At 49.6% G+C, this 23261-nt stretch overlaps 1 pseudogene; it reads right to left on the bottom strand.

Moving 5' to 3' along the window:
• Positions 1 to 146: 146 nt before the first annotated feature.
• Positions 147 to 23026, bottom strand: LOC148774613 (uncharacterized; annotated as a pseudogene).
• Between the last annotated feature and the right edge of the window lie 235 nt (positions 23027 to 23261).

Genomic DNA, 23261 nt, shown 5'->3' with positions numbered 1-23261 from the left:
CCTTGCAGAGCCCATAGACATCTCTCTCGCTCTCTGGCAGAAGAGTGTGCCAGACCCATCAAAGTCCCACAGGAGCATCACTTAATGATCAATGCCAGCCCTCAAGGTGGATTCCATTTACTTCTGGCACGGTTGCTCCTGTCCTCTTAGATGCACACCTGTAGCGGTCCAAAGCCGTAGGCCTGCTGCGCTGCTGCGGACTCGAAACTCACTTCAGCTGCTCACACAGACAAGGGCACGCAAGGATGCCTGTGGCCTCTGGCTCACAGATGGAAGATCAGCGCCATGTCAACCCGAACTGGGGACCGGTGTTGAAAGTGAGGCCGCACCCGACTCCCCTTTCCCTGGACACAGCGTCCCTGATGCTAGAGCTACTTAATCCTTTCAACTGTGGAAATGCATGCTGAAACACACCCATCTTTCCGAGAAGGTCTCTAGAAGGGTTTACAAGCAACCCATTTGTAAACCAGAGGGGATGACATGCATGTCCATGAAAATTGACACCTTTCAACAAATGCACTTCAAATGATTCCTAGACATATGTTCCATGCAAAACGTCTCACAAATCCAGAAGGAAATGGAGCAGACATTAGACATGAGCTCTTAGTCTCCAGACACAATGCAGAAAGGCACTACACAAAGACTAACCACAGAACACAGTGAACTTTGTCCAATCCAAGATTAGGACTCTGGGAAAGACTGTCTGAAAATGCAAAAGACACCTCCTCCCAAGCTGGGAGACAACTCTTTGCATACACAGAGTTTAGGCAGCATTTGGCTCCTAATATGCAAACGACATGAACACAAACGAGCCTGAAGGAGAGGTCTGAATGGACACCAGGCGAAGGAAGTTACACGGAGAGTATAGCAAATGATGCCCAGCACTGAGCGCCTGAGAAACACGGTCTAGCTGCACTCCTCGAGCCCAGTGGGACCCTGGACTAGGCCTCTTCCACCTGGAGGCTCAGAGAGATGGACAGTGAGGAAAGGGAAAAGAAATCCTCGGCAATTCTAACAAGCACAGCAAATGCTTAGAAGGAGAAGGCAAGTATCAACCCCACCGACAGTGAATTCCCTGAAAGGCAATAGCTAAGAATCCATCTAGCCCAGGAGGGGTGCCCCTCTTCTCAGAGAACTGCAAGAGATGAATGAAAGAAGGTGAAGCCCTCCAATCCAATGGAAAATAAGCTGTGCTCACGGATCCGAAAAATTCCTCATGATAAGATGATGTCACTTCCCCCCTCCCCCGGAACCACACCATGGGGCAATCCAGAGGTTCCACACTATTCCTCTCAAAATAAAAACGGCTGCTCTCAGGGAATAAAAACCAAATAATTCCAAAATGTCTATGGAAACACTACGGGATCAAAATAGTCAATGCAATCAGCCGCAAAAACCTGAAATGGACATAGCCGGCTGCTGATAGTCAATTAGACTATCACACTAGGATCATCAGGACAGCATGGTACTGGGAAGAAATCAAACACTCAGAACCAGATCCATGGAATGGAATTGAGGGTCCAGACATAAACCCAAGCTTCTACGGTCAATTCCTCGATACAAAAGGAGGGGAGGCGATACGAATGGGAACATGAGTCTGTGCCACAAAAGACCATGGGAATTGCAGATGGTTCCACCTGAACAATCCCATTGGCTTTTGGCCTCATAACACCTCAGATTCAGTGAAACACATCAACGCAAAGCCTGAAGTGAAGAAACTCCTGGAAATAAGCACGGGCCATAGGCTTTTAATGTCAAGGACTTCTCAACATGTGTGGGTGAAAAAGCAAAATAGGGTCTCTTCAAGTCAAGGAAACAGGAAAACAAAGGACACACACGAGTTTCCTTCCACTTGAACAGAAAAGTTAAGCATTCACAAATCAAAATGGTAACAAACTGAACACAAAAATATATTTGCAAACAGAATATCAGAGAAGGGGTTCCTACGTAAAAGAGACAGAGAACTCACACGACTAAGTCTCCCAGAACAAACCCCAGACCTATCCCTTCCCCTAACACCAACTGCAACACAAACCATTACCTCACTCGACAGGAAACCCTAAAGCCTCAACCTAGGTCAACACTATACATGTTTACATGCATTCACAGATATGGAAGCATCCACAGGAGAAACGCATAGAGGAAGAGACAGACTGAATTTGGAAAGATCAAGAAAGAGACAGAACTAGGGAGAGAGACTGAACAATGGAGAGAGGAAATGAGTCGATTTCTCAGAATTTGCATGAATCTCTCTTGAGGATGGAAACAATGACAGTGCCTATTCCCCCTGCAAGGGGGAAAATGACCAAAGTTGATGAAGCTCAAAGACAAGGATTCGGGGAGCCACTGTTGGAGCAGCCTCCCCCAGGCCTCAAGGCTGAGTGGGACACTTGAATAGGACGAGGAAGGTTGATATCAGAGGTTGCGATGTGTGAATATGATCTTCCGGTCCTCCCAATGCAGGGGTCAAGAAATAGGCAGGAAGGGGACTGCCTTTTCCCAGGTCCCAAAGCCCATCCAGGCCTGATTCTGCCCATTCTGGGCTAGGTCAGCCCTGTGTTGAATCCGTCCTTTGGGAAGTCTCAGTGTCTAAGTTCCATGTGATAGCAGCCGAAAGTTTGAACAGGCACTGGAGCTGTTTGTAGGATGACAGACCTAGGGAGGAGATGGAAGAGTGACCCCTACTCTGCAGATGGAGAGACTGGGGAAACCATGTGGGGCACATGGCTTGCAGAGGACCACATCACTTCTGAGAAGAGGGAACCTAGGCTGAAAGCAGCTGTGTCCTCAGAGCTCAGGCCCTGCCTTCACCCAGGTCTCCCGAAAGCTGTGGGGTGGGATGGATGGATGTCACTGTGCCTGCACGTGGCATAAGGACGTGGGAGAACAGCCAGAAACCCAGAGGTTCCCTTGGGGAGCTTTGTGGAAGGGACCTCGGCCACGAACCAGGAAATGATGTCACTTCCTGGCAACAGAACCCAACAGAACCCACAACCCGGGTATCCAGGCCTCCCCAGCGGAGAGGAGCCCCCAGCCAGTTTGCTTGCTGTCAAGATGTTCTACTGTTTGCCCCTGCCTAGAGGCCAGGGCCTCAGGCGAGCTCATAGGCAGAGTGTGTGGGAAGGCGGTCGATGCTGGCTCAGGGTCCCTCCGAGAGTCCTCTGGCCCTTTGCCCACAGGAAGAGAAAGGTAACGGGGGAGCCCCAGGCCGGGTCCGGCCACCTGTCCCGTCCCACCCGGGGAAGCCTGAGGCCTTTCGCTGTGTGTGGATGGGTGTTTCTCCGGCCGTGTCTGCCTCAAGCAAGCCCAGCCACATGTGGGTCAGGAGCCCGTGGACCGCTTGTGTCCACCCCCAAGGGAGAGCACGTTTGGTGGCATGGTGAGTGTCTGGGCAGAGCCGTGTGCCCAGGGTGACCTCACACCCTTGGGGGGGTCTCCATCCTCCCCAGTGTGTATCTGAGCAGGCATTCATCTCTGTTCTTTCTGGGAGTGGAAGGGCAGACGTGCAGAAAAAAATAGACATCCTGGCCAGGCTAAGCTCAGAAATATTGAAGCAGGGCTGGCTGATGGTCACTATCATTGCATAGTGTCCCACCCGAGGTGGCCCCTGAGGGGCACACCCCATGCACCTACCAGAGGTAGGGTTCAGAGCACCACCCCCTGACCAGGAGGCCCAGTGCAGGCTCCAGGTGAGCATGGCCATGGAGGGCTCAGCCCAACTGGCAATGAAGAGGAGGCGGGCAAGACCTGCTGTGCAGACACCATGCAGCACATAAACCGGGGCCCAGTCTAAGGCTTCCACGGAGCTCAGCACAGCTGGCTCTGACACAGAGCTCCAACAAGACCTGCCTCAGAGGCAAAAATAGGACCTGGATCCCAGCACGGCAGACTCAGAGGTGAAGCCGTTGGACTTCTGCATGTGAATGTGGGGAGGTGGTGCTGAGCCACACAGGGAGGAGTCCCCCAGAGCTGGGACTGGGCCTGGACCAAAGGCTGGTCTCAAACTACCCTTCTTGGAGACTGCAGAGAAGACTCCAATGCTGGGCCTTCTTAGAGAATCTCTAGGAAGCTTTCGTGCACACTTTGGCACAAGGAAAGGCTGGCCTGTGGCACACTTTTCTTCTCCCCCAGCTCCAGCTCTGGCTGTCAAACTCAGCAAGCCTCCATGTCCAAGACCTGTCCCTACAGAGGTGTAAACTCCAAGTGCAGGACACAGGGACCCACTGAGGGGAGATCAAGACCTGAGACGTCCCCACCCAAAGTTACGGGGCCAGCCATGTACTGGCCAGCATCCTCAGCACATCGGATCTCTGCCTGCATGACCCTGATGTCCCACCATGACTTCCAGAGGTTCCACCACCACCGGCACTTGCATCTGCTCGGGCTTTGGCGGCAGGACTCGAGTCAGGGCCTGAGTGACCACCTGCACAGTGGGAGCGTGTCCTGGCTCCTGCCAAGGACTCAGACCCCCACCATGACTGTCCAACCCCTGCAGGGAGAACAGGTCACTGCTCTGGACATAGACCCAGAGCCCGTTCGGCAAACACCTCGTCCAGGGGTGCAGTTGGCTCTGCAGCCACCATCCCTGTGTGTTCCCCATGGACGCTGTTCATTCCCTCCCCACCCAGGGGAGATTGACTTCCCTTCCCCTGAGCTGATTTTCATTAGGCTCCTAGGAATCTTTCTTCTCATCTTTTATGTCTTTTATGGCTTTCTGTATATTTTGCTAGCAAGTGTGTGTCAATAAATTTTCCTTCCTTGATGACATTGGGAATATGGAGGCCTTCAGAATGCTGTGTAAGCATCACCACTTTCTACATTTGAACACCCTCATTCTCCCCTTCCCCCTCCGCTTAGAAGCAAAGGCTGGATTCATGGCAAGCACTCCCCGTTCCTCTCTCCCCCGCCTGAAAACATTGAGTCTACTTCTCTCTGCATTTCTTCCCATTCTTTCGGGGTCCCCAATCAATAACAATCACTGAAACGATAGGAAACTTTATTATGCTCTGACTGAAGGTGAAAGTTATAGTCTCTCAGTATCGTTCGAGTCTTGGCATTCCCATGAATTCCACAGTCCATGGAATTCTCTAGGCCAGAATCCTGGAGTGGGTAGCTTTTCCTTTCTCCAGGCGATTGTTCTGACTCCCCATATGTTGGAAGACCAAACTGGATTATTCTGGTTTCTATGTCATTTGAAGTAGCCTTTGGGTATCTGAAAGGACCGTGTAGGTCCTTTCAAGAAGTCATCTGCCAAAAGAAGCCCTCTCGGCAAATGTGCTCAGAATCTCCAGGTAGGCAGTGCTGTTTCAGTGGGAAACCTCAGGCACAAGGGAAAGTCTGAGTTCTTCCGCCGGCACAAACAAGGGCTGACCTAGCACAGAATGGGGCAGAATCAGACCTGGATGGGCTCTGGGACGTGGGAAAAGGCAGTCCCCTTCCTGCCTATTTCTTGACCCCCTCATTGGGAGGACCGGAGGTCATATTCAGACATCGCTCCTTATGATATCAACTTTCATCCTCCTGCTCAAGTGTCCCACTCAGATTCGAGGGGTGGGGGAGGATGCCAAAACAGTGGCTCCCCGCATCCTTGTCTTTGAGCCTCATCAACTTGGGTCATTTTCCCCTTTGCAGAGGGAATAGGCATTGTCATTGTTTCAAAACTAAAGAGAGATTCATGCAAATTCTGTGGAATCGACTCATTTCCTCTCTCCATTGTTCAGTCTCTCTCCCTCCTTCTGTCTCTTTCTTGAACATTCCAAATTCAGTCTGTCTCTTCCTCTCTGTGTCTCTGCTGTGGACGCTCACGTGCCTGTGAATGAATGTAAGCATGTATATTGTTGACCTAGAGTGAGGCTTCAAGGTTTCCTTTCCAGGGAGGTAAAGGTTTGGGGATGGAGTTGAGGTTAGGGGAAGGGGTAGGCCTGGGGTTTGTTCTGAGAAACTTAGTCATGTGAGTTCTTGTCTCTTTTACTTAGGAAACACTTCTATATTCTGCTTGCAAATATTCTTTTGTGTTTAGTTTGTTACCATTTTGATTTGTGAATGCTAAGCTTTTCTGTTGCAAAGCTGTTCAAGTGGATGGAAGCTAGTTTATGTTGTTTGGTTTCCTGTTTCCTTGACTTGAAGAGACGCAATTTTGCTTCCGCCACCACACACATGTTGTGAAGTCCCTGATATTAAGGAGCCTATGGCCCGTGCTTATTTCTAGGAGTTTCATCACTTCAGGCTTTGTGTTGATATGTTTCACTGAATCTGAGGTGTTATGAGACCAAAAGCCAATGTGATTATTCAGATGGAACCATCTCCAATCCCCACGGCTTTTCATTGCAGAGGCTCTTGTTCCCATTCATATCACCTCCCCTCCTTTGGCGTCAATGAATTGTCCATAGAAGCTTGGGTTGATTTCTGGACCCTCAATTCCATTCCATGGATCTGGTTCTGAATGTTTGATTTCTTCCCAGTACCATGCTGTCTTGATGATCCTAGTGTGATAGTCTAATTGGCTATCAGGAAACCTGCTATGTCCATTTCAGAGCTTTACGGCAGATTGCATTGACTCTTTTGACTCCTTTGAGTTTCCATAGACATTTTGGAATTATTTGGTTTTTATGCCCTGAGAACAGCCTTTGGTATTTTGAGAGAAATAGCATGCAACCTCTGGATTGCCCCACGGTGGGGGTTGGGTGGAGGGGGAAGTGACATCATCTTACCAGGAGGAATTCTTCTGATCCGGGAGCACAGCTTATTTTCCATTGAATTGGTGGGCTTCACCTTCTTTCATCCATCTCTTGCAGTTCTCTGAGAAGAGGGGCTTCCCTCCTGGGTTAGATGGATTCCTAGCTATTGCCTTTCAGGAAATGTCACTGTCGGTGGGGTTCATCCTTGCCTTCTCCTTCTAAGTGTTTGCTGTGAATGTTAGAAATGCCAAGGATTTCTTTTCCCCTTCCTCATTGTCCATCTCTCTGAGCCTCCAGGTAGAACAGGCCTAGTCCAGGGTCCCCAGGGGCTCGGGGAGTGCAGCTAGATCGTGTTTCTCAGTTGCTCAGTGCTGGGCATCATTCGGTGTACTGTCCGTGTTCCTTCTGTCATCTGGTGTCCCTTCAGAACTCTCCCTCAGGCTCCTTTGTGTTCATGTCATTTTGTGTATTAGAAGCTAAATCTGCCTAAGCTCTGTGTATGCAAACAGTTGTCTCTCAGCTTGGGAGGTGTCATTTGCGTTTTACAGACCATCTTTCCCAGAGTCCAAATCTTGGTTAGACAACATTCACTGTGTTCCCTGGTTACTCTTTGTGTAGTGCCTTTCTGCATTTTGTGTGAGGACTCAGAGCTCATGTCCAATGTCCGCTCCATTTCCTTCTGGTTTTGTGAACTGTTTACCATGGAACCTATGTCTTGGAATCATTTCAAGTGCATTTGTTGAGAGGTGTCAAGTTTCCATGGACATGCATGTCATCCCTTCTGGGTTCCAAATGCGTTGCTCCTAAACTTTTTAGGAAACCTTCTCGGAAAGGTGGGTGTTTTTCAGCTTGCATTTTCACAATTGAATGGATTCAGCAGCTCTACAGAAGGGACGCTGACTCCAATGAAAGCAGAGTTGGGTGCGGCCTCCCTTTCAGCACAAATACCCAGGTTGGATTGGCAGGGTACAGATCTTCCATCTGTGAGCCACAGGCCACTGGCATCGTTGTGTGCTCTTGGCTGTGTGAGCAGCTGAAGGGAGTTTCATCTCCACAGATGCCCAGCAGGCCTGTGGCTTCGGACCGCCAGAGGTGAGCATCTCAGAAGACAGGAGCCACCGTGCCAGAAGTGGAGTGGGATCCACCCTGAGAGTGGGCACTGATCGTCAAGAAATGCTCCTATGGTTCTTTGATGGGTCCGGCACACTCTTCTGCCAGAGAGCGAGAGAGATGTCTATGGGCTCTGCTAGGCTCTCCGCTCCCTCTTGTGGTCCCGAAGGCTGGTTGTCACCATGATGAGTCCCTAGCTCGAGATGATGACCACTGCCACCTGCACTGTGTTTCCTTTTGCCCACATGTCCACGCAAAGTGTCAGGCTGTCTCTGAGCTACACTATCCATGTCCATTGCCTCTCATTGGACCTGCATATGTTTCTTCTGTTTCCTTCCTGATCATACATTTACTTGAGCATGTGGGGGCCACAAGGATGGTGCGTCTTTCTCTGGGCCTGTGTTCTGAAGGACAGTTGTCCCTCTGTTGTTGTGGGTTTATCTTTCCATTTCTCCTGCCTGATTTATTGTTGTGAGTTAGTTTGAGCCGGGAGAAGAACTCAGCATTTCCTTGTGCCTGAGGTGTCCCACTTACAACAGCACTGCCGACCTGGAAATTCTGAGCAGCTATCGAGAGGGTTTCGATGGGAAGATGACATCTTGAAAGGACCTACACGGTCCTTTCAGATACCCAAAGGCTCCTTCAAATGACATAGAAACCAGAATTTTCCAGTTTGGTCTTCCAATATGTGGGGACTCAGAACAATCTCCCGGATAAGGGAAAAGCTACCCACTCCAAGATTCTGGCCTAAGGAATTCCATGGACTGTAGAATTCATGGGCATGTCAAGACTCTAACAATACTGAGAGACTATACCTTTCACCTTCACTCACAGGAAAATCCAGTTTCCTTTCATTTCAGTGATTGCATTGACTGGGGACCCCGAAAGGATTGGAAGAAATGCAGAGAGAAGTAGACTCAATGTTTTCAGGCGGCGGAGAGAGGAACAGCGAGTGCATGCCATGAATCCAGGCTTTCCTGGGAAGTAGGGTGTGGATAGAATAAGGGTGTCAGAATGTAGAAATTGGTGATGCTTACACAGCATTCTGAAGGCCTCAATATTCCCAAATGGCATCAAGGAAGGGAAATTTATTTACACATTGCAAGCAAATGACACAGAAATCCATAAAAGACATAAAAGATGAGAAGAAAGATGCCTAGGAGCCTGATGAAAATAAGCTCAGGGGAAAGGAAGTCAATCTCCCATAGGTGGGGAGAGAGTGGACGGCGTCCACAGGGAACACACAGGGGTGGAGCCTGCAGAGCCAAACGCACCCCTGGACGAGGTGTTTGCCGAACGGGCTCTGGGTCTCTGTCCAGAGCAGGGGCCTTTTCTCCCTGCAGGGGTGGGACAGACATGGTGGGTGTCTGAGTCCTTGGCATGAGCCAGGGTAGGCTGTCACTGTGCAGGTGGTCACACAGACCCTGACTCGGGTTCTTCCGTCAACACCCGAGCAGGTGTAAGTGAACATTGAGATCGAGGATCTGGGAACGGGGTGGGACATCAGGGCCTGAGGCTGTGGGTCGTGCAGACAAAGAGATCCGATGTGCTGAGTGTGCCTGCCAGTACCCGGCTGGCCACATGTCTTTGGGAGGGGACGTCTCAGGTCTCGAACCCCCCTCAGTGGATCCCTGGGTCCTGAACCTGGAGCTCCCACCTCTGTAGGGACAGGTTTTGGACGTGGAGCCTCGCTGAGTTTGACGGCAAGAACTAGAGCTGGGGGAGAAGAAAAGTTTGCCACAGGCAAGCTTTGCCATGTACCTAAGTGGGCACGAAATTTCCCTAGAGATTCGCTAAGAAGGCCCAGCATTGGAGTCTTCTCTGGAGTCTCCAAGATGGGTGGTGTGAGGCTAGGCTTTGGTCCCAGCCCAGCCCCAGTTCTGTGGGACTCCTATTTGTGTGCCTCAGCACTGAATCCCTACACTCATATGCAGCAGTCCCAGCCACCTCACATATGTGCTATGCCGTGTTGGGTTCCAGGTCCTCCTGCTTCCTCAGGGGCAGGGCGTTTCAGAGCTCTGGCTCAGAGCCGTCTCTGCGGAGCTCCGTGGCAGCCTGAGACTGGGCCCCGGGGTGCATGCTGGCTGGTGTTTGGGCAGCAGGCCTTGCCTGCTCCATCTTCATTGCCAGTTTGGCTGAGCCCTCCTTGGCCACGCTCACTTGGAGCCTGCACTGGGCCTCCCGGGCAGGGGGCTGGTGCTCTGAGCGCTCCCTCTGGGAAGTGTATGGGGTGTGCCCCTCAGGGGCCAACTCGGGTGGTAGGCTCTGCAATGATAGTGACCATCACCCAGCCCTGCTTCGATATTTCTGAGCTGAGCCTGACCATGATGGCTGCTGCCTCTGCCTGTCTGCCCTTCTGCTCCCAGAAAGAGCAGAGACAAAGATCTGCTCTGATACCCACCCAGGAGGACGGAGACACCCCTGAGGGTGTGAGGTCAGCCTGGGCAGCGGGCTCTGCCAGGAAGCTCCACATGCCACCCAGGCTTCTCTCCCCTGGGGTGTGGACAAAAGTGACCCACAGTCTCCTGACCCACATGCGGTTGGGCTTGCTTGAGGCAGACACACCCTGAAAAATCCCCATCCACACACAGCAATAGGCCTCAGGCCTCCCCGTGTGGGACGGGAGAGTTGGCAGGACCCGGTCTGGGGCTCCCCTGTTACATTTCTGTTCCTTCGGGCAAAGGGCCAGAGGTCTCTCATTGGGGAGTGGGGGCTGAGCTAGCGTCGACCATGTTCCCACACACTCTGCCTGTGAGCTCTCCTGAGGTGCCGGCATCTGGGCAAGGGCAAGCAGCAGAACATCTTGACAGCAAACGATCTGGCTGGAGGCTCCTCTCCGCTGGGGAGGCCTGGATACCCGGGTTGTGGGTTGTGTTGTGTTCTGCTGCCAGGAAGTAACATCATTTCCTGGTTTCGTGGCCGAGGTCCCTTCCACAAAGCTCCCCTAGGGAACTTCTGGGTTTCTGGCTGTTCTCCCACTCCCTTAGACCACGTGCAGGCACAGTGACACCACACAGCCCACTCCACAGTATTGGGGAGACCTGGGTGCAGCCAGGGCCTGAGCTCTGAGGACACAGCTGATTTTAGACCAGGATCCTACTTCTCAGAAATTATGTGGCCCTGGGCAAGGCATGTGCTCCGCAGGGTAACCAAGTCTCTTGATCGTCAGAGTGGGGGACACTCTCCCATCTTCTGCCTAGGTTTGTCAGCCTATGAACAACTCCATTTCCTGTTCATACTTTGGGCCGCGATCACATGGAGCTTGGACACTGAGACTTCGCAAAGGACGGATTACACACAGGGCTGACCTAGCACTGAATGGAGCAGAATCAGGCCTGCATAGGTTCTGGGACCTGGGAAAAGGCAGTCCCCTTACTGCCTATTTCTTGACCCCCGCATTGGGAGGACCGGAAGGTCATACTCAGACATCGCCCCCTCTGATATCAACCTTCCTCGTCCTACTCAAGTGTCCCACTCAGCCTCTAAGGGTGGGGGAGTCTGTCCCAACAGTGGCTCCCCGCATCCTTGTCTTTGAATCTACATCATCTTGGGTCATTTTACCCCTTGCAGGGAGAATAGGCACTGTCAGTGTTTCCAACCTCAAGAGAGATTCATGTAAATTCTGTGAAATCGACTCATTCCCTCTCTCCATTGTTCAGTCTCTCTCCCACGTTCCGTCTCTTTCTTGACCTTTCCAAATTCAGTCTGTCTTCCTCTCTGTGTCTCTCCTGTGGATGCTAAACTGTTGACCTAGAGTGAGGCTTTAGGGTTTCGGTTTCGTGTCGAGTGAGGTAAAGGTTTGGGTTTGGAATTGGTCTTAGGGGAAGGGCTAGGCCTGGGGTTTCTTATGGGAGACTTAGTGGTGTGAGTTCTCAGTCTCTTTTACATAGGAACCCCTTCTCCGATATTCTGCTTGCTAATATTCTTTTTGTTCAGTTTGTTACCATTTTGATTAGTGAATTCTTAGCTTTTCTGTTGCAAAGCTGTTCAAGTGGATGGAAGCCCATGGGTGTGCTTTGGTTTACTGTTTCCTTGACTTGAAGAGGCCCAATTTTCTTCCCCCTCACACACATGTTGAGAAGTCCCTGACATTATGGTGCCTATGGCCCGTGCTTATTTCCAAGAGTTTCATCACTTCAGGCTTTGCGTTGATGTGTTTCACTATACTGACGACTTATGAGACCAAAAGCCAATGTGATTGTTCAGATGGAACCATCTCCATTTCCCACCTTTCATTGCAGAGGCTCTTGTTCCCATTCGTATCACCTCCCCTCCTTTGGCGTCGAGGAATTGACTGTAGAAGCTTGGGTTTATGTCTGGAACCTCAAATCCATTCCATGGATCTGGTTCTGTGTGTTTGATTTCTTCCCAGTACCATGCTGTCCTGATGATCCTAGTGTGATAGTCTAATTGACTATCAGCAGCCTGCTATGTCCATTTCAGAGCTTTACGGCAGATTGCATTGATTCTTCTTTGTGTTTCCATAGACATTTTGGATTCTTTGTTTATAATGCCCTGAGAAAATCCGTTGGTATTTTGAGAGGAATAGAGTGGAACCTCTGGATTACCCCATGGTGGGGGTCAGGGGGAAGGGGAAGTGACATCATCTTACCAGGAGGAATTCTTCTGATCCTTGAGCACAGCTTATTTTCCATTGGAATTGTGGGCTTCACCTTCTTTTATCCATCTCTTGCAGTTCTCAGAGAAGAGGGGCTCCCTTCCTGGTTTAGATGGACTCCTAGCTATGGCCTTTCAGGGAATATAACTGTCGGTGGGGTTGATAATTGCCTTCTTCTAAGCATTTGCTATGAGTGTTAGAAATGACAATTATTTCTCTTCCCTTTTCTCACTGTCCATCTCTCTGAGCCTCCAGGTAGAACAGGCCTAGTCCAGGGTCCCACTGGCTCGGGGAGTGCAGCTAGACCATGTAGATCAGACCCTCATTGCTGGGTATCATTCGGTGTACTCTCAGTGTTCCTTTCTTCGCCTGGTGTCCCTTCAGACCTCTCCTTCAGGCTCCTTTGTGTTCATGTCATTTTTGTATTAACAGCCAAATCCTGTCTAAGCTCAGTGTATGCATACAGGGTCCTGCCACCTCTCTTGTCCCACCCGGGGAATCCTGAGGCCTTTCCCTGTGTGTGGAAGGGGTTTTCTCGGCGTGTGTCTGACTCAAGCAAGCCCAGCCACATGTGGGTCTAGAGCCCTTTGACTGCTTGTGTCCACACCCCAGCGGAGAGCAGGCTGCGTGTCATGGTGAGTGGACAGGCAGAGCTGGCGGACCAGGTTGACCTCACACCCTGAGGGGTGTCTCCGTTCTCCCGGGTGGGTATCTCAGCATATCTTTGTTGCTGCTCCTTCTGGGAGCAGAAGGGCAGACGGGCAGAAGCAGCAGCCATACTGGCCAGTCTCAGCTCACAAATATCAAAGCAGGACTGGCTGATGGTCTCTACCATTGCAGAGCGTCCAACCCGAGGTGGCCCCTGAGGGGCACACACCATCCACCTCCCAGAGGGAGGGCTCAGAGCACCAGTCCCCTGCCCGGGAGGCCCAGTGCAAGCTCCAGGTGAGCATGGCCACGGAGGGCTCAGCCCAACTGGCGATGAAGGCGGAGCAGGCCAGGCCTGCTACACAGACACCACCCAGCACGCACCCCGGGGCCCAGTCTCAGGCTGCCACGGAACTCAGCAGAGCCGGCCCTGACCCAGAACTCTGAGAAGCCCTGCCTCGGAGGTAGCAGTAGGACCTGGAACCCAGCAGGGCAGAGCAAATAGATGAGGCGTTTGGTGCTGCTGCTTGTGATTGTGTGGAGGTAGTGCTGAGCCACACAGGGAGGAGTCCCCCAGAGATGAGGCTGGTCCGGGAGCAATGGCTGGCCTCACACCACGCATTTTGGAGCCTGCAGAGAAGACTCTGATGCTAGGTATTCTTATAGAATCTCTAGGAAGCTTTCGTGCCCACTTAGGCACATGGTAATGCTGTCCTGTGTCAAACTCTTATTCTCCACCAGCTCTAGCTCTGACCGTCAAATTCAGCCAGGCTCAGACACGTCCAAAACCTGTTCCTACAGAAGTTGGAGCTCCAGGTGCAACACCCAGGGATCCACTGAGGGGAAATCGAGACCTGAGACGTCCCCTCCCAAAGAAATGGGGCGAGCCGGATACTGGCAAGCACACTCAGCACATCGGATCTCTGTGCCTGCACTAACCACAGCCCCAGGCCCCGATGTCCCACCCCATTTTCCAGAACCTCCACATACACATGAACTTACACCTGCTCGGGCTTTGGCAGCAGAACCCAAGTCAGGGCCTGAGTGAGCACCTGCAGAGGGGCAGCCTACCCTGTCTCCTGCCAAGGACTCAGACACCCACCGTGTCTGTCCCACCCATGCATGGAGAACAGGTCCATGCTCTGGACAGAGACCCAGAGCCCTTTCATCAAAAACCTCGTCCATGGACGTGGTTGGCTCTTCAGGCTCCATCCCTTTGTGTTCCCCGTGGCAGCCGTCCACTCGCTCCCCACCCAGGGGAGATTGACTTTCCTTCCCCTGAGCTCATTTTCATCAGGCTCCTAGGCATCTTTCTTCTCATCTTTTATGTCTTTTATGGCTTTCTGTATATTTTGCTCTCAAGTGTGTGTCAATAAATTTTCCTTTTTTGATGCCATTTTGGAATATGGAGGCCTTCACAATGCAGTGTAAGCATCACCACTGTCTACATTTGGACACCCTCATTCTATCCCCCCCGCACGTCCCAGCAAAGCCTGGATTCATGTTAAGCACTACCCGTTTCTCTCTCCTCCTACTGACAACTTTTAGTCAACTTCTCTCTTCATTTCTTCCCATCCTTTCGGGGTCCCCAATCAATGTCAATCACTAAAATAAAAGGAAACTGGATTTTGCTCTGACTGAAGGCGAAAGCTATAGTCTCTCTGCATTGTTAAAGTCTTGGCATCCCCATGAATTCTATAATCCATGCAATTCTCTAGGTCAGAATCCTGGAGTCGGTAGCTTTTCCCTTCTCAGTGGATTGTTCTGACTCCCCACATATTGGAAGACCAAACTGGAGAATTCCGGTCCCTATGTCATTTGAAGTAGCCTTTAGGTATCTGAAAGGACAGTGTAGGTCTTTTCAAGATGTTATCTGCCAAATGAAGCCCTCTTGGCAAATGTGCTCTGAATCTCCAGGTAGGCAATGCTGTTGTAAGTGGGATACCTCAGGCACAAGGGAAATGCTGAGTTCTTCCGCCGGCACAAACAAACTCACAACAATAAACGAGGCAGGAGAAATGGAATGATAAACCCACAGCAACAAAGGGAGAAGTTCTCCTTAGAACACAAGGTCAGATCCACCATCCTTGTGATCCCCACATGCTAGAGAAAATCAGTGATCGGGAAAGAAACAAAAGAAACATATGCAAGTCCAATGTGAGGCAATGCACATGGCTAGTGTAGCTCAGAGACTGCCTGATGCTTCGCATCGACACGCAGAAAAAGGGAAACACAGTGCAGGTGGCGATGGTCATCACCTCCAAGCTAGGCGCTCAGAATGGTGTCAACCAGCCTTCGGGACCACAAGAGGGAACAGAGGGCCTAGCAGAGCCCATAGATATCTGTCTCTCTCTCTGCCAGAAGAATGTGCTGCACCCATCAAAGTCCCACTGGAACATCTCTTGGTGATCAGTGCCCACCCTCATGGTGGATCCCATTCCACTTCTGGCACGGTTGATCCTGTCTTCTGAGATGCTCACCTCTGGTGGTCCAAAGCCGCAGGCCTGCCCGGGGCCTGTGCAGACGAAACTCCCTTAAGCCGCTCACATGGCCAAGGGCACATAAGGATGCCTGTGGCCTCTGGCTCACAGATAGAAGATCAGTGCCCTGTCAACCAGAGTTGGGGATCGGTGCTGATAGGGAGGCCACACCCGCCTCCCCCTTTCACTGGAGAAAGTGTCCTTACTTCTAGAGCTGCTGAATCCATTCAAATGTGGAAATGCAAGCTGAAAAACACCCATCTTTCCGAGAAGGTCTCCAAAAGAGTTTAGGAGTGACACATTGGAAACCAGAGGGGATGACATGCATGTCCATGGAAAGTTAACACCTCTCAACAAATGCACATCAGATGATTCATAGCCATACGTTCCATGCAAAACGGTTCACAAATCCAGAAGGAAATGGGGCAGACATTAAACATGAGCTTTGAGTCTTCACACACAATACCGAAAGGCTCTACACAAAGAGTGACCAGGGAAGACAGTGAACTTTGTCAAATGCAAGATTTGGGCTCTGGGAAAGACCGTCTGAAAAATGCAAATGACACATCCCAAGCGGGAACACAACTGTTTGCAAACACGAAACGTAGGCACAATTTGGCTCCTAGTTTGAGAGTCGCTTATACTGCAAGGAGATCCAACCAGTCCATTCTAAGGGAGATCAATCCTGGATGTTCATTGGAGGGACTGATGCTAAAGCTGAAACTGCAATACTTTGGCCACCTCATGCGACGAGTTGACTCACTGGAAAAGACTCTGATGATGGGAAAGGTTGGGGGTGGGAGGAGAAGGGGACGACGGAGAATGAGATGGCTGGATGGCATCACCGACTCTGTGGACATGAGTTTGAGTGTACTCCGGGAGTTGGTGATGGACAGGGAGGCCTGGCGTGCTGTGATTCATGGGGTCGCGGAGAGTTGGACACGACTGAGCGACTGAAATGAACTGAAATGAACACAAATGGCATGAACACAAACAAGCTTGAAGGAGATGTCTGAAGGGAAACCACGTGATGGAAGGGAAATGGAGAGTACACCGAATGATGCCCAGCACTGAAGGCCTGAGAAACACGGTCTAGCTGCACTACCCGATACCCGTGGGACCCTGGACTAGGCCTGTTCCACCTGGAGGCTCAGAGAGATGGACAGTGAGGAAGGGGAAGAGAAATCCTTGGTATTTCTAATACTCACAGCAAATGCTTAGAAGGAGACGGCAAGTATCAACCCCACCGAGAGTGACATTTCCTGAAAGGCAATAGCTAGGAGTTCATCTAACCCAGGAAGGAAGACCCTCTTCTCAGAGAACTGCAAGAGATGGATGAAAGAAGGTGAAGCCCACCAATCCAATGGAAAATAAACTGTGCTCCAGGATCAGAAGAATTCCTCCTGGTAAGAGAATGTCACTTTCCCCTACGCCCGGCCCCCACCATGGGGCATTCCAGAGGTAGCACACTATTCCTCTAAAAATACCAACGGTTACACAAATACAAATGATTATTAGAGAATACTATCAGCAATTATATGGCAATAAAATGAATAACCTGGAAGAAATGGACATATTTCTAGAAAAGTACAACTTTACAAAACTGAACCAGGAAGAAATACAATATCTGAACTGACCCATCACAAGCACGGAACTTGAGGCTATAATAAAAAATCTTCCAGCAAACAAAAGCCCAGGTCCAGACGGCTTCACGGCTGAATTCTACCAAAAATTTAGAGAAGAGCTAACACCTATTCTACTCAAACTCTTCCAGAAAATTGCTGAGGAAGGGAAACTTCCAAACTCATTCTATGAGGCCAACATCACCCTAATCCCAAAACCTGGTAAACATCCCACAAAAAAAGAAAACTACAGGCCAATATCACTGAAGAACATAGATGCAAAAATACTTCACAAAATTCTAACAATCAGAATCCAACTACACATTAAGAAGATCATACATCATGACCAAGTGGGCTTTATCCCAGGAATTCAAGGATTCTTCAATATCCGCAAATCAATCAACGTAATACACTACATTAACAAACTGAAAAATAAAAATCATATGATTATCTCAATAGATTCAGAGAAAGCCTTTGACAAAAGACAAGATCCATTTATGGTAAAAACCCTCCAGAAAGTGGGAATAGAAGGGACATATCTCAACATAATAAAAGCTATATATGACAAACCCATAGGAAACCTTATCCTCAATGGTGAAAAACTGAAAGAATTTCCCCTAAAGTCAGGAACAAGACAAGGGTGCCCACTCTCACCACTACTATTCAACATAGTTCTGGAAGTTTTGGCTACAGCAATCAGAGCAGAAAGAGACATAAAAGGAATACAAATTGGAAAAGAAGAAGTAAAACTTTCACTGCTCGCTGATGACATGATCATCTACACAGAAAACCCTAAAGAATCTACCAGAAAACTACTAGAGCTAATCAATGAATAGAGTAATGTTGCAGGATATAAAATCAACACACAGAAATCACTTGCATTCCTTTACAATAATAATGAGAAAATAGAAACAGAAATTAAGGAAACTATTCCATTCTCTGGTGCAACGAAAAGAATTAAATACTTAGGAATATATCTATCTAAGGAAACAAAAGACTTGTACACAGAAAACTACAAAACACTAATGAACATAATCAAAGAGTACACTAATAGATGGAGAATTATACCGTGTTCGTGGATTGGAAGAATAAATATTGTGAAAATGAATATACTATCCAAAGTCATTTATACATTCAATGCAATCCCTATCCAGCTATCAACGATATTTTTCATAGAACTAGAACAACTAATCTCACAATTTGTATGGAAATGCAAAAACCCTCGAATAGCCAAAGCAATCTTGAAGAAGAGAATGGAACTGGGGGAATTAACCTGCCGGACTTCAGGCTCTACTACGAAGCCACAGTCATCAAGACAGTATGGTACTGGCATAAAGACAGAAACATAGATCAATGGAACAAACTAGAAAGCCCAGACATAAATCAACGCACCTATGGACACCTTATCTTCGACAAAGGAGGCAAGAATATAAAATGGAGAAAGGACAGTCTCTTTAACAGCTGGTGCTGGGAAAACAGGTCAAGTACTTGTAAAAGAATGAAACTAGAACACTTCCTACACCAAAATAAACTTAAAATAGATTAGAGAGATAAATGTAAAACCAGAAACTATAAAACTCCTAGAGTAGAACGTAGGTGAAACACTCTCTGACATAAATCACAGAAGGATCCTCCAAGACCCACTTCCCAGAATAATGGAAATAAAAGCAAAAATAAACAAATGGGACCTAATTAAAATCAAAAGCTTCTGCACAGCAAAGGAAACTATAAGCAAGGTGAAAAGACAACCTTCAGAATGGGAGAAAATAAAAGCAAATTAAACAACTGATAAAGGATTAATCTCCAAAATATACAAGCATCTGCTGCAGCTCAATTCCAGAAAAATAAATGACCCAATAAAAAAATGTGCCAAAGAACTAAACAGACATTTCTCTAAAGAATTCATAAAGATGGCTAACAAACACATGAAAAAATGCTCAACATCCCTTATAATCAGAGAAATGCAAATCAAAACCACAATGAGATAGCATTTCACAGCAGTAAGAATGGCTGCTATCCAAAAGTCTACATGCAATAAATGCTAGAGAGGTTGTGGAAAAAAGGGAACCCTCTTACACTGTTGGTGGGAATGCAAACAAGTACAGCCACTATGGAGAACAGTGTGGAGATTCCTCAAAAACCTGGAAATAGAACTGACTTATGATCCAGCAATCACACTCCTGGGCATACACACCGAGGAAACCAGAATTGAAAGCGACACATGTACTCCAATGTTCATCGCAGCATTGTTTACAATAGGCAGGAAATGGAAGCAACCTAGATGTCCATCCACAGATGATTGGATAAGAAAGCTTTGGTACATATACACAATGGAGTATTACTCAGCCATTAAAAAAGAATGCATTTGAATCAGTTCTAATGAGGTGAATGAAACTAGAGCCTATTATACAGAGTGAAGTAAGCCAGAAAGAAAAACACCAATACAATATACTAAAGCATATATATGGAATTTAGAAAGATGCAAATGATAACCCTGTATACGAGACAGCAAAAGAGACACAGTTGTATAAAACAGTCTTAGGGACTCTGTGGGACAGGGTGAGGGTGGGATGGTTTGGGAGAATGGCATTGAAACCTGTATATTATCATATGTGAAACGAATCACCAGTTCAGGGTCGAGGCATGTTACAGGATGTTCAGGGCTGGTATGACCCAGAGGGAAAATAAAGGGAAGAGGGAGGTGGTAGAGGGGTTAGGGAGAGGGACCTCATGTACACCCGAGGCGGATTCATGTCAATGTATGGCAAAAGCAACCAATATAATATTGTAAAGTAATTAGCCTCCAATAAAATTAAAAAAAATACCAACGGCTGTTCTCAGGGCATTATAACCAAAGAATCCCAAAATGTCTATGGAAACACAAAGGAGTCAAAAGAATCAATGCAATCTGCCACAAAGCCCTGAAATGGACATAGCAGGCTGCTTGATAGCCAATTAGACTACGACACTAGGATCATCAGGACAGCATCGTACTGGGAAGAAATCAAACACTCAGAACCAGATCCATGGAATAGAATTGAGGGTCCAGAAAAAAACCCAAGCTTCTACGGTCAATTCCTCGACGCCAAAGGAGGGGAGGTGATAAGAATGGGAACAAGAGCCTCTGTAATGAAAGGCCATGGGAATTGGAGATGGTTTCAGCTGAACAATAACATTGGCTTTTGGTCTCATAACATGTCAGATTCAGTGAAACACATCAACGCAAAGCCTGAAGTGATGAAACTGGAAATAAGCATGGACCATAGTCTCCTTCATGTAATGGACTTCTCAACATGTGTATGTCTGTGGGGAAGAAAATTGGGTCTCTTCAAGTCAAGGAAACAGTAAACGAAACGACACCCACGGGCTTCCATCCACTTGAAAAGCTTTGCATCAGAAAAACTGAGCATTCACAAATTAAAATGGTAACAAACTGAACAAAAAAGAATGTTAGCAAGCAGAATATCGGAGAAGGGTTTCCTACGTAAAAGAGACTGAGAACTCATACAGCTACATCTCCCAGAACAAACCCCAGACCTATCCCTTCCCCTAACATCAACTCCAACCCCAAACCTTTAACTCACTTGACAGGAAGTCCTAAAGCCTCAACCTAGTTCAACAACATACATGCGTCCATGCATTCACAGGCATGCAAGCATCCAGGGGAGAGACACAGAGAGGAATAGACAGACTGAATTTGGAAAGGTCAAGAAAGAGAGGGAACGAGCAAGAGAGACTGAACAATGGAGAGGGGAAATGAGTCGATTTCACAGATTTTGCATGAATCTCTCTTGAGGTTGAAAACAATGACAGTGCATATTCCCCCTGCAAGGGGTAAAATGACCCAAGATGATGAGACTCAAAGAAAAGGATTCGGGTAGCCACTGTTGGGGCATACTCCCCCAGTCCTCGAGGCCGAGTGGGGCAATTGAGGAGGATGAGGAAGGTTGATATCAGATGCAGTGGTCAAGAAATAGGCAGAAAGGGGATTGCCTTTTCCCAGGTCCCAGAGCCCATCCAGGCCTGATTCTGCCCCAATCTGTGCTAGGTCAGTCCTGTGTGGAATCCATTCTTTGGGAAGTCTCAGTGTCCAAGCTCCATGTGATATCTGCCCAATGTTTGAACAGGCACTGGAGCTGTTCGTAGGCTGACAGACCTAGGCAGGAGATGGGAAAGTGACCCCCATTCTGCAGATGGACAGACTGGGGACACCCTGCAGGGCACATGCCTTGCACAGGGCCACTTCAATTCTGAGAAGGAGTCTGGGCTGAAAGCAGCTGTGTTCTCAGAGCTCAGGCCCTGCCTGCACCCAGGTCTCCCCAAGGCTGTGGGGTGGGCTGTGTGTGTCACTGTGCCTGCACATGGCCTAAGGGCGTGGGGGAAACAGCCAGAAAACAAGAGGTTCCCTTGGGGAGCTTTCTGGAAGGGACCGCGGCCACGAACCAGGAAATGATGTCACTTCCTGGCAACAGAACCCAACAGAACCCGCAACCCTGGTATCCAGGCCTCCCCAGCAGAGAGGAGCCCCCAGCCAGATCACTTGTTTTCAAGATGTTCTGTTGTTTGACCCTGCCTAGATGCCGGGGCCTCAGTAGAGCTCACAGGCAGAGCCTGTGGGAACGTGGTCGACGCTGGCACAGGGACCACCCAAAAGGCCTCTGGCCCTTTGCCCAAAGGAAAAGAAAGGTAACTGCGGAGGCCCAAGCCGTGTCCGGGCACCTCTCCCGTCCCACATGGGGAAGCCTGAGGCCTTTCCCTGTGTGTTGATAGGGGTTTCTCAGGGTGTGTCTGCCTTAAGCAACCCCAGCCGCATATTGGTCAGGAGCTCCTGGGTCGCTTTTGTAAACACCCCAGGGGAGAGCAGGCTGGTGGCATGAGAAGCAGCCGGGCAGAGCTGGCTGCCCAGGCTGACCTCACTCCCTCAGGGGTATCTCCGTCCTCCCGATTGTGTATCTGAGCAGACACTCGTCTCTGCTCTTTCTGGGAGCAGAAGGGCAGATGGGCAGAGGCAGCAGCCCTCCTGGCCAGGCACAGCTCAGAAATATCGAAGGAGGGTTGCTGATGGTCACTGTCATTGCAGAGCGTCCCACCCGAGGTGGTCCCTGAGGGGAACACGCCTACCACCACCCTGAGGAAGGGCTCAGATCACCAGCACCCTGCCCGGGAAGCCCAGTGCAGGCTCCAGGTGAGCATGGCCACGGAGGGCTCAGCCAAACTGGCAAAGAAGAGGAAGCGGGCAAGGCCTGCTGCATAGGCACCACCAAGTACACACTCTGGGGCCCAGTCTCAGGCTGCCACGGAGCTCATCACACCTGGCTCTGACCCAGAGCTCCGAGAAGCCCTTCCTCAGAGGCAGCAGGAAAACCTGGAGCCAGCAGTGCAGAGCACAGAGTTGAGGCTCCTGGGGCTGCTGCATGTGAGTGTGGGGAGGCGGTGCTCAACCACACAGAGAGGAGTCTCCCAGAGCTGGGGCTGGGCCTGGACCAAAGGCTGGCCTCACACCACCCATCTTGGAGACTGTAGAGAAGACTCCGAATCAGGGCCTTCTTAACGAATCTCTAGGAAGCCTTCATGTCCCCTTAGGCACATGGCAAGGCTGGCATTTGCAAACTCTTCCCTCCCATCTCTAGCTCTTGCCGTGAAACTCAGCCAGCCTCCACGTACAAGACCCGTCCCTACAGACGTGGGAGTTCCAGGTCCAGGACCCAGGGATCCAATGAGGGGAGATCGAGACCAGAGACAACCCTCCCAAAGCCACGGGGCGAACCGGGTACTTGACAGCCCCTTGAGCACATTGGAACTCTGTACCTGCATGACTCCCAGCCCCAGGCCCTGATGTCTCACCATGTCTTCCAGAACCTCCACCTTCATGTGTACATGCACATGCTTGGGCTTTGGTGGCAGAACCCGAGTCAGGGCCTGAGTGACCACTTGCGCAAGGGCAGCCTGACCTGGCTGCTGCCAAAGACTCAGACGCCCACCATGACTGTCCTTCCCCTGTTGGGAGAACAGGCCTTTGCTCTGTACATACACCCAGAGCCCTTTCGGCAAACACATCATCCAGGGGCACGGTTGGCTCTGCAGCCTCCATCCCTGTGTGTTCCCT

Source organism: Moschus berezovskii, chromosome 20 (genome assembly GCF_049115385.1).
Source record: "Moschus berezovskii isolate FMDL1 chromosome 20, NW_MosBer_1.0, whole genome shotgun sequence".
NCBI lineage: Eukaryota > Metazoa > Chordata > Mammalia > Artiodactyla > Moschidae > Moschus > Moschus berezovskii.
The sequence above is the reverse complement of the archived record's forward strand: the minus strand, read 5'-3'. Positions and strand labels throughout refer to the sequence as shown.